The 12,131-nt window shown below is 49.5% G+C and overlaps 1 protein-coding gene across 5 annotated transcripts in view; it reads right to left on the bottom strand.

Moving 5' to 3' along the window:
* WIZ (WIZ zinc finger) overlaps nt 1–11,808 on the bottom strand; it is a 155,871-nt gene extending 144,063 nt beyond the window's left edge. Inside the window, exon 1 of one of the 5 annotated variants that reach the window (XM_077838308.1) lies at nt 11,588–11,808. The gene's annotated coding sequence lies outside the window, so the exon portion shown is untranslated. The remainder of the gene's footprint in view (nt 1–11,587) is intronic. The other 4 variants (XM_077838311.1, XM_077838305.1, XM_077838306.1 and 1 more) reach the window with 4 other exon arrangements.
* Nucleotides 11,809–12,131: the final 323 nt, after the last annotated feature.

Genomic DNA, 12,131 nt, shown 5'->3' with positions numbered 1-12,131 from the left:
CTGGGAGCTGCTTGAGGTAAGCGCTACCCGAAGCCTGCACCCCGACCCCGTCCAGCGCCCCAGCCCCGATCCCACTCCCACCTTCCGAACTGCTTGGTCCCAGCCCAAAGCACCCGAAGCCCTCACCCCCACCCCTTGCACCCCAGCCCAGAGCCCCCTCCCACACCCTGAACGCCTCATTTCTGGCCTCACCCCAGAGCCCACACCCCCAGCTGGAACCCTCACCCCCTCCCGCACCCCAACCCACAATTTCATTAGCATTCATGACCCGCCATACAATTTCCATACCCAGATGTGGCCCTTGGGGCAAAAAGTTTGCCCCCCGCTGCCTTAGGGTCTCACATTGCAGTGCCCATACTCTGCCCCAGAAGAGCTGGACATGAACACTAAGGATTCTCTCAAATGGCAGGAAGATGTCACTGCCATGTGGCACAAGATACCCACTCCCTCTGCCAAGGAACCAAGTGTTCCCTCTCTAGAGTGTGCCAGCCCGAGAGAGAGAGAAAACAGGCTTCAGACGCTGTGATGCCACATGAAGACCAGAGTGCTAATTTCTTTGCTGCCAGCACAGCACTTGTCACCTATTTTTAAAAGGCGCAGTAGCGAGAAGAGGGTGACTCATGCTTCTCAAGTGCTTTCTGCCCAAGGATCCCAGAGCACTTCAGACATTAGTTATCCCAGTTTCACAAATAAGGAAACTGGAATTAAGACAAAATTTCTTTGCTTAAATAAATACAGAATACCCACTAGTTTGGGGCATCTGAAATGAGCCACTTAATACAGAGCACCTGCAGCTCCCATTGATTTCACCTGGAGTGGAGGATGCTCAATGCCTCTGAAAAGAGTAGCAAAAGAAAACCCCTGTCTAGAGAGCTGAGTAACTGACCCATTGTGTCCACTCACGCTCCACATTAGGAAGCGATCCAGGCCTGCGGGCAGTCAGAGGTTTCGCTTCATGTAGTGTACATGGTACCACAGACCCGCAAAAAGCCAGAGCCTAAACAAGAGGCAAGATTTTCAAATTCTAATTTCTAGCACTCATTTCAAACACGTCTCTTCAGAGCTCTAGAGAGACAAGGTGGTTGAGCGAATAGCTTTTATTGGACCTACACTGGATCCTCGCGAGAGCATGGGATTTGGGATGCATGCGCGGGACCGTGTTACCATGACTACTAATGAAAGTTACTAAATTTGGAATCCATGGCTGTGACTGCGTTATAAGTGAATTCACGCTATATAGATGCACATTCTAGCGAGGATCCACCGTTCTTCTATTTATGCAAGAAATCCAGAACTATCAAAGAAGGAAGCTAGTCCAATAAAAAGGTATTGTGTCACCCAACTGGTCTCTCTAATATCCGGGGACCAACATGGCTACAACTACACTGCATATATTCAGAACTCTTACAGTTCTGACCACAGAGGAGGTTTTCTAGAGACTGGTTGTACAAAGCATATGAAAGTCATTACCTAGACACCAGGTAACCCTAAAAATATTCTCCATGGTGATGTCAACCCTAGTAGAGCACAATAAAAAACAGCATTTCTAATCTTCAAAGCACTTTACAAACTAACTCACTCCAGTGGCATTGACTAAAAGGAGTCAACATCAACTCTATATGATGGATGTCATGGTGCACACACACCTCATCAGGAGACAATATGTGTTAGGGGCAATTTTAATTACAGTTTACATCTAGAATCTGTGGAGTTCTCATGGGTTCCCTCCTTCTTGGAAAGGGCTAGTTTGTTTCTGTGCGAGGAATCACATATAACCCTTTGTCAATGCCATGCATTACAGAGGGAAAGTGGCTGGGAGTGGGGTGAGCAGGAAAGACTCACCAGCAGGAGAGGGAAAGTTTGAGAACCCAAGTAGTGCTATTTGGAGCATGGGGGAAAAGCAGGAGATGGGGTTCCAGATACCAAATTAACCTTGTACAGCTGCATTTCCAGACCCGTCCAGCTCCAGAGACCAAGGGGAGAAGCAGAGAATAGGGTCTCTGGTGCTGCTACCAAGACTTTGTGAGATCGTGAATGGGCTTGTGGGAGGTACTTCCCCAGGACACTCTTGTTAAGGGATGACCATGCTACAGAAAGCCTGTGAATTCCTGAGCTCACACAAACAGTATGCTGAGAAAGTGAAAAAACCCAGAACAAGGAAGTGGTTATACAAACAACTAACAGGCCAGCAAATCTCGGGAATTCACTCAGGACACTAGATTTGTGGCCAACTGAAGATTAAGAGGTAGCTTGAGCATAGTCTATAGATACCCACGGGGGAGATTTCGGCTAGTAGGGGGGCTCTTTAATTTATCAGACAAAGACAGAAAAGCTGAAGTTAGACTGAAAATAAGGCACTTAAAAAAAAAAAAAAAAAAGGTCAATTTACCCTTGGCATAACTGATCTAGGACCTGTGATGCATTATCCATCACTTGAAGTCTTTAAATCAAGACTAGATGTCTCTTTCTAACACATACACTCTAAGTCAACAAGAAATTATGTGCTTGATGCAGAAATTATTAGGTGGGGTTCTCTGGCATGTGTTATGCAAGAAGTCAGACTGGATGGTCATAGTGGTTCCTAGCCTTAAAAATCTATTAATCAATTTCTTCTGCCCTGCTCTTTCTGGAGTTCCGGCCAACATAAGAATTTCTCTTTACTGGTACCCTCCTGCTCCTTTATCCCTGAATCTTTATCTGACCCCACCAAGAACTCTCTTAACAGCCACAGTTCTAGGTTATGCAGCAGGATCACAGGCAGTGAACACTTCTCTGCTGAACCTGCAGACAATACCTGGCCACTTCAAGTGCATCCAGAGTCACCAGCTATCGTGACCCTAAGCAGCCCAGCAGAGTAGCTGCCTGGTTTCTGTAGCAGCCCAGTGGTAGATTAGCTCCTGGAAGAACATTCAGGTCATGAGCACCAATGTCATTAGCCTATAAAGCAAGCAGAGGATTTGGCATCCCTGTACTGGCCCCAATATAGTATTTTTGAATTATAAATAATGGACAGCACCAGAGCATAGTAACATGTAGGAGGTTTTCCCAAGTGTCTTACAATGAAGCAGCCATAGAAGAGTAGATTGTCTGACTTGGATGATAAATAGGCAGAATGAAGAGCATTATAAAAGAGAGGAGTCTTAAATTATATATCAGGAGTCAAGGTCATGCATCTGAGCAGGAGAACAAACAATGGCCCATAGACTCTCCCAGTTTCATTGACAGCCACTCCCAATGTACATTGGATTCTTCCCAGAGTGAGCCACCGTGCAGTGGAGCCTGACAATGCTGCCATGCCTAGCACAACCCACAGATCACTTTCTCTCTGCTTTCAGCTTGCTGAAGGGAAAGACCGGCAGAACTTCTGCCAAGCCCGAGGCATCGGAAGGAAGACAGTCTCCACTCCGTGGAGGCTCTAAGGGATAGAGACAACAGCAGTGGCTTGCTGGTACGTTGGAGATTAGAGTGTGCAATTTGGTGAAGATCATAGAGGCTTTTGACAAGCTAGGAGTCTGACATTCAATTCCGCAGTGGCTAGGAGGAAGGCTAGTCACTGGAAACCTGCTGTTGACCACTCAACACCATCTCAGACTTTGGGTAACTGTATCTGGGGTGCTTTAGACTACTGTTATTTTAGATGTGTGTTTGAGAAAATAAAAAAAAAAACCAAGGATTTTTGGGTGAAAGCACTTGTGCGTACCAATCATTTATCAGACAGAGGAGCTGTGTCCACATTGATTTATGTCCTGAAAACAAAGATTAGTTACCATAGTTTCGGGTTCAGAAAATCCCAGGTAACAGAAAGACTCTCCAAAATGTTCTAGCTCTGTGTCCAATCAGCAGTGGGAATGACACTTTCTTCCTCTCTTCCCAAACTGAGAGCCCCTATTCCCTCAGAATCACAGGCTGCTTCCTGTGGGTAATGATGCACACAGACAAGGACCTTCGCCACCGGTGACCCACCACCACCACCACCCAAACTGTTCTTTATGTAGCTTTTTGGATATTTTGCACAATTAATTCTTTTCACTTTTCTAATACAATCATGTTCTCTAGTAGCATTTCCCCAAAGGATAGAGGGACACACTTGTAAGTAGTTAATTCATTTTATTACATAGCAATGATTGACTGACATCACATCAGTCAGCTCAAGAGAATGCAAGTTAATAGAGGACAAGTCCCTCTTCTTCCCCCTTCCCAAGTAACCCAATGAACCCAAAGCACCTTGGCACAGCACAAGCACCAGCTGTGTAGCTCTCTTAGGGTGATCAGATGTCCCAATTTTATAAGGACAGTCCCAATATTTGGGGCTTTTTTTTTTTTTTAATATGGGCTCCTATTACCCTTCACCCCCATCCCAATTTTTCACACTTGCTATCTGGTCACCCTAAGCTCTCCTATCATTTTAGCTTAAGTCAATTAAAAGAGATTTAAGCTAACCCAATAGCATCCACACATATACAGCAGCTACACCTGTTTAAAGTCACACCTTTAGTTAAACTGCTGCAACTATGTGTTTAGACTGAGCTGTCGGCTGGTGTTATCGCTCCAGGTAAACTGGTAAATGTTCAAATCTACATGGTGCAGTACCATGGGACATATTTAGCTGGGGTGCCACCACTGAGGTCCATTCGATACTCTGCATCTTGTCTTGTGTTTCACCCACTCAAGTGACACAAAAGCAAAGCCCCCCTTCCCCCCGCACCCACCCTCAAAGAGCCAAACAAAATCCTGAATGTGGACATGGCCTTGGTTTCCTCCTTCTGTCCCAGGATGCAACCAAGGCCATGTCCACATTCAGGATTTTCCATGAGCGTAGCTACTTGGAGGGAGCTGTGCTGGTGCAAACCTCCGTGCAGACGAACTGCACCAGTGCAACTTACCTTCGGGGTTTGCTCAATCAGCGCAAACCCCCTTGACACCAGCACGTCTACTCTAGTTTAGCTAGACCAGTGCAAAAAATCATGGACACAGGCAAGCCCCAACCCACTCTATTCCAGTGGCTACACAAAATCAATGGGGTTATCTTGGCAACAAGCAGCAGAATTTGGGCCTGGGTTTCTAGACAGGGAACTACAGGCCAGTCAGCCTCACCTCAGTCCCTGGAAAAGTCATGGAGCAGGTCCTCAAGGAATCAATTCTGAAGCACTTAGAGGAGAGGAAAGTGATCAGGAACAGTCAGCATGGATTCACCAAGGGCAAGTCATGCCTGACTAATCTAATTGCCTTCTATGACAAGATAACTGGCTCTGTGGATGAGGGGAAAGCAGTGGACGTGTTGTTCCTTGACTTTAGCAAAGCTTTTGACACGGTCTCCCGCAGTATTCTTGCCAGCAAGTTAAAGTATGGGCTGGATGAATGGACTGAAAGCTGGATAGATTGTCGGGCTCAACAGGTAGTGATCAATGGCTCCATGTCTAGTTGGCAGCCGGCATCAAGTGGAGTGCCCCAAGGGTCAGTCCTGGGGCCAGTGTTGCGCAATATCTTCATTAATGATCTGGAGGATGGCATGGATTGCACCCCCAGCAAGTTTGCAGAGGACACTAAACTTGCAGGAGTGGTAGATACGCTGAGGGGTAGGGATATGATACAGAGGGACCTAGACAAATTAGAGGACTGGGCCAAAAGAAATCTGATGAGGTTCAACAAGGACAAGTGCAGAGTCCTGCACTTAGGAAGGAAGAATCCCATGCACTGCTACAGACTAGGGAACGAACGGCCAGGCAGCTGTTCCGCAGAGAAGGACCTAGGGGTTACAGTGGATGAGAAGCTGGATATGCGTCAATAGTGTGCCCTTGTTGCCAAGAAGGCTAATGGCATTTTTGGCTGTATAAGTAGGAACAGCAGATCAAGGGATGTGATCATTCCCCTCTAGTCAGCATTGGTGAGGCCTCATCTGGAGTACTGTGTCAAGTTCTGGGCCCCACACTACGAGAAGGATGTGGAAAAATTGGAAGATGTCCAGCGGAGGGCAACAACAATTTTTAGGGGGCTGGAGCACAATGACTTATGAGGAGAGGCTGAGGGAACTGGGATTATTTAGTCTGCAGAAGAGAAGAATGAGGGGGGATTTGATAGCCGCTTTCAACTACCTGAAAGGGGGTTCCAAAGAGGAGGGATCTAGACTGTTCTCCGTGGTAGCTGATGACAGAACGAGGAGTAATGGTCTCAAGTTGCAGTGGGGGAGGTTTAGGTTGGATATTAGGAAAAACTTTTTCACTAGGGGGGTGGTGAAGCACTGGAATGGGTTACCTAGAGAGGTGGTGGAATCTCCTTCCTTTGAAGTTTTTAAGGTCAGGCTTGAGAATTCTATGAAATTCGCTGGAATGGGAAGACTCATCACACTCGCAATCTCATAACCCTTTCCAGTGAATTCCTGCTACTGGAATGGTTGCAAAACAATTTCATATGTGACCTACTGATTTCATTCAACTATCACTTGGCACAAATGTGTGTTTGGCCTGAAGTTTTCCATACTTGGTCTCAGGAGAACATGAAAACTGGCCTCTAGTTAGGAAAGACCATTCTTATTTCATTAGCAAAATACATATTTTCCACCCCAATTGATCCTGTCAAAAATCTCTCCTTGTAAACCAGTTTCTACGGAGTGTCACTATTTCTCCCCTTCTCAAACACCTGTTCAGTTGTTTTTAAATTGCACGATGATGGGTCGCGAGGTGATATGGTGATCTCCACACCTCTTTTTAACGTTCAGTATCTCACCAGGCTCCTCAGAAAATCTGCATGAGAAAGATCATAAACACAACACAATCCTCTGAGCTCACATTTGCCTCTCCAGGAATCTAGGAGGTCTAATAAAAGTTGCAGATCCCTCAATTGTGGGGCTACCACACGATTTTTATAGCATTTTGAAAATTCGATGGGTGTCATTTAAAAAATGTTTCTATCTTTCCTCTTTGCCAAGACAGCATCCCCCATCCATGTAAACAGATGCACATTTGTCCTGTTAACCCAGACTTGCAGCAAAATGCCTCTTGCCAAATGGAAGCATCATAAACTCTTTCCAGCTCCATTCACCTCCTTGAGATGCAAGCTTCAAAGCTGAACCAGGGAATTTTAATGCTAAAGTGGTTAAGTATGGGCAATCACCTCCTTTCCTAACAATCAAAAACAAAGCTCTTCCATGCCAGAGCTCTGCAAGTGGAATGTTGTACGTACACAGTTATGCATCTAAAAAACTTACTTCACCCAAGCTGCCCACACTGTATACTTTGTGGACCAGAAACACATGCCCAGCAGACCCCACCATAGAGAGTCAACAGGCTACATGGACTTAGGTTCTTCCCAGTTGTTTCTTCAGGCACCCAGGTTCTTCTCTAAGGGCCTAGGCACCTAAGCATGGGGGATGCTGCTGCTATCTAAGGCCTGGTTTACTCTTAAAACTTATACTGGGATAGTTATGTTGCTAAAAGCGGGAGTGGGGGGAAGAAATCATACCCTTAACAACATAGCTGTGCCAATAAAACCTGCAGCGCTGCCGACAGAACAGTGCTCCTGTCGGCGTAGCTAATGTTATTCGAAGTAGTAGTATTCCTGTACCAGCAGAAGGACTCCTATCAGCTTATGCTGTGTCTACACTAGGGCTATGTAAACATAGCTATGCCCACATAGGCTCCGTAGTGTGGACATGGCCTACAAGCAGGATGAGGGGCAACATGAGCTGCTCCCAGGGGCCAGGGCCAACAGCAGGACTGAAGTGCTAGTCACCCCCAAGAGCCATCAACAGATCCATAGCCACCAGTTGGAAAGGAAAGTCTAGGGGAGAAAGAGGCAGCGACTGGGCAACAGGTCAGACTGCATGGGGAGAAAGAACAGCAGGACAGAGGAAAGGGGAGCAGGAGATAGTGTGATTAACTTATTTTTAAATGGGAAGGACAAATAGACACAAAACACTTCCCTGATGTTACTCTTCCATGAAGGATTTGCTGTAGTTGCTATAGAGATACTGCATAATCAGCCAGGGGATCATGAATTTGTCTTAGACACTTCTTCCCAAAGACACACTCCACCTTATGAGCAAGTCTGAGAACCCCATTTCATGGTACAGACTTAACAGCATAAAAAACAGTTTAAAATAGCCTTTCACAAGAGAGGTGCGCACAGACCCATGCCGTGTCATTGAACCCTAACTTTTGCATCAGATAGATTATTTAATCTGTAAAATTTAATCTTCCATGCAAAACAACTATTGGTGAGTCAATGAAGATAGATGAAAATAAGAACAATTGTTCTGAAATCAAATCAAATGGGAATTCAGGGAACTTGGGAAGCTCCCAAAGCAATTCCCCCCCCCATTAATGGCAAAGCCACATCAGGGGCTGAAGTCAGGTTAGACAGGATCCCATAAGATTTCCTTCCTCAGAGAAACCTCAAAAGATCAGCAAGACATCTCCCAAACGCCTGAATGGCATGGATCTTTCTCTGAAGTCACACTAATGAGAGCATTTAGCAGAGAAAGAGGGGCTTTTCTGCTCCCAGAGCTGGAACTGGAGAGGGATGTATCCCCAAAGGAGATCTTCCTTCTCTTCTGCTTACACAGTCGTAGTGCTGAGGCTAGGCAGGCTGGCGAATCTAGCAACAAGCATTTAGCTATATGAGGCTTTGCTGGTATTTGGATTATCTGAACTTTGTTGGTGCTAGGATCTTTGGGGAATTTGGCTCCAGGGTCTTCCATGACAATGAACTTACTGAAGAATCTGACAGGGAGAGATTTCATGCTGCAGTAGGATAAGCAGAGATATAAGCATTCAGGGACTTCAGCAACGTTATCTGGGAAAGCTATCCCTGGGGCACCTCTCTCCCCCCAGGATGCCAACATTCCCTTCCCACTACCAGTAGGGTCCCATGGCCATGTACATTTCTGCACAACTGTAGGGGTTTTTTTAGTTGCTATCTAATTATACTCAGTTTCTCCCCCACCACCAATTAAAAAAATATTCCAGCCTTTCTGGTTGCAAAACAAGCCTTCAAAACACATCCCATGTTTAAGCAATGCCCAAGTCTGCAGACAGCCTGAAACAATTGCTCTAGAGGGGGACAGGGGAGATGAACTGGCCTATTCACTGTATTGGGCTGTACTCTGCTATTTAAATGCCTACATTGTTAAATTATTTCACTGCTGATCACCTTTTATGCCAAAACCTGCAACTGTATCATACCTGCTGCCAAAGCCTCCAGCTTCTCCCTCCCTGCCTGCCTGCCTGCCCGCACGCCCTCCAGCTCCCTCCAAGGCAGTTGCTGACTCTCAACACAGAAATCCAAGCCTTGAAAAAAACTGACAGTTCAGAGGCTGCATAAAATAAACTATAATGAAGGTTCCTGTACTTGTGAGGGGGAGAGGGCTACATAGAACACAATAATTCAGGTATGATGAACCTCATGGGATGATACCTTACCCATTAGCATGAATCATAGAATATCAGGGTTGGAAGGGACCTCAGGAGGTAATCTAGTCCAACCCCCTACTCCAAGCAGGGCCATTCCCCAATTTTTGCCCCAGATCCCTAGATGGCCCCCTCAAGGATTGAACTCACAACCCTGGGTTTAGCAGGCCAATACTCAAACTACTGAGCTATCCCTCCCCCCATGCCCATTAACTCCCTGCCCCAGGCAACACCAGGGAGGATACCTCCCTTCAGGGGCCACCAACAGCATCACTTCCTTGAAGTACAGTCAATTGCCCTATTGCCTTCTTTGCCCATGCCTGTAAGGATCCCCCATACCTCCCATGCCTAGATCACCAGCAGCCTTCAATTCTTGGGCATTACCAGCCTCCCTGTTGCATCATCTCCTACATCATCAGCATCCCTACTCCATCAACTCCACATAACCCACTCAGGCACCATCAGCATCCCTGACAGCTCCTTTAGAGAGGGCTGTATCAGCCACCCTGACATAATCCAACCACAGTCACTGGCTAGGAAGAAGCTTGCAACAGATGAGTCATGTCACTTAGTGGCCTTCTGGAAGATGCTCGGACAGCACAGTGATAGGCATGAGAACCTTGAATAGAAAGGTTCCCTATCTCTCCTCCCGCCACTGGTGTGTTACTTTATGGGGTTTTACATCTAACTCCAAAAGATTTGGCACTGTGTCTGGTCTCTACAGTAGGATTTTTTCATCTTTAAATTCTCACCGTTGCTATCCATAGCTGTGCTCCATCTACGGGAGCAGTGCTGGGAGCACTAGTGGCCACATGGTCTAACCAGCCCCCAGCGTTTTAAGCACCCTACTGTCTCACTCTGCTCAATGCAGCTCTAGATTACACTGTGGTTAGAAGTGCCAACAGCTGCTGGCACAGTATCCACACTGCCACTGGTGAAGCTGAACCAGCAGCAGCAATGGAAGAAAACTTTAGGGAGAAAATCCTAGCATGGCACATCCCAGAGCCCTCCCCATGCCAAGCATTGTGCCTTATGCACTAGCTGCCTGGTAGGATGATCCTCATTGTTATTGGCATTATGTTAACACCTAGGAACCCCAATCAAGGAGCATGTTCCCACTGTGCTGGGAGTTGTACGGACAAGTAAGAAGTCAGACAGTCCCTGCCTCAGAGAGCTCACAACCTAAATGTCAGGCAGCTCAAAAGAGGTGGACATCAACCTGATGCCCCCTTTCCTCATGAAAAGACAGCGTCCCTCCTGCCTCGCCTCCCCTCCCCAGGCCCCATCAGCTTCCCTCTCATTTCCTTCCTGGAGCAGCATCAGCCCACTGCCCCCTACCCCAGCAGTCTGCCCTCCACCCCCAGCACCTGTCTTTCAGCACCGCAGCATCCACCTGAGCTCATCTCCAGGCACCAGCCTCCCTGCTCCCTCGCTCACCATCATTTCCCCAGCTACGGAGCACCATCAACTCCTGCTGACACCTGCTGACCCCCAGTTCTATCAGCCTCTCTGCAGGACACCTGGCTCCCAGCCACCCCAACGACTCCTAGCACCAGGCTCCCAGCCCTTGATCATCCCCCTGCCCCCTCCCCTGACACCAGCCTTCCATCCGCAGGCACCTGGGACTCAGTTCCCTCCGCCATCCCTCCCAGACAGCTGGGTTGCCCTTCCGCACCTCCAACCCCCTTACTCCCTTCCCGGAATAGCTACGTCCCTTCCCCAGCTCGGGCACCGGGGGCCCCACCCCCAGAATCCCCCCCTTGCTCCCCTCATCTGCCGCACTGCATGCCCCCACAACCCAGACACCTCGGGCCCTGCCCCAGCAGGTCCCCGCCCCACTCCAGACACCTGGCGCCCTGCCCCCAGGATTCCCCCCGTGCCCCACACCTGGGCCCCCCGGCATCCCTCCGGGCGCCCCGCCCCGGACACCTAGGTCTCTGCCCCCAGCATCCCCCGCTCCCCGCCCCGGGCACCTGGATCCCTGCCCCCACCCCCAGGGCTCCCCGCGCCGCGCCCGGACACCTGGGGCTCTGCCCCCGCCCCACCCTGCCCAGCTTTCAGCACTCCGGACGGGGCCGCTCCCCAGGCTCCGCGCCGCCCCCCCGCAGGGCCGGGCCGGGCGCCGAGCCCCCGGGGGCGGCTCCGCTTTGTCCCGGCCGGCCGGGCTCCCAGCGGACACTCACCCGGTCACGCGCCGTCCCCGCCTCCCGGGCGCCCAGGGGGCCGGGCCCGCAGGGCTCCTCAGCGGCCCCGCAGCCGCCGCCGCCTCCTGCCCGGCTCCGGCCTCCGCAGCAGCACCAGCGCTGGGGACATGGTCCCTTTAAATCCCCCCCCTCCAGGGGCCCGGCCAGTCCCGCGGCTGCCGCTGCCTGCGCCGCTCCGGCCGCTCCCCCGCCCCCCTTCCCGCGGCGGCGCCGCCAGAGCGCGTCACTGAGCGCGCGACATTGCCGCCGACGACATCTTGGAAGAGGCAGGGGAGGTAAGTGCCAGGGCCGAGGCCGGACCTCTCGCGCCTCGCGGCCGCCATGTTAGGAGAGGCTTAGGAGTCCTTTGCCAAGACCATGGCTTCCCTCCCAGCGGCACGGTTGGATTACGTCACTCGCAGCGTGACGGTCAGAGCCCCCCCCTCCATCTTGGGAGAGACAAGCTACACGCCCCATTGTCGTGGCTCAGGTGTATTGCGTCACCCAGTAGCGACGGCTATTCGCTACCGCCATCTTAAAAGAG

Source organism: Eretmochelys imbricata, chromosome 20, assembly GCF_965152235.1.
Source record: "Eretmochelys imbricata isolate rEreImb1 chromosome 20, rEreImb1.hap1, whole genome shotgun sequence".
NCBI classification, from domain to species: domain Eukaryota; kingdom Metazoa; phylum Chordata; order Testudines; family Cheloniidae; genus Eretmochelys; species Eretmochelys imbricata.
Note: the sequence above shows the minus strand (reverse complement) of the source record. Positions and strands in the feature narration are given on the sequence as shown.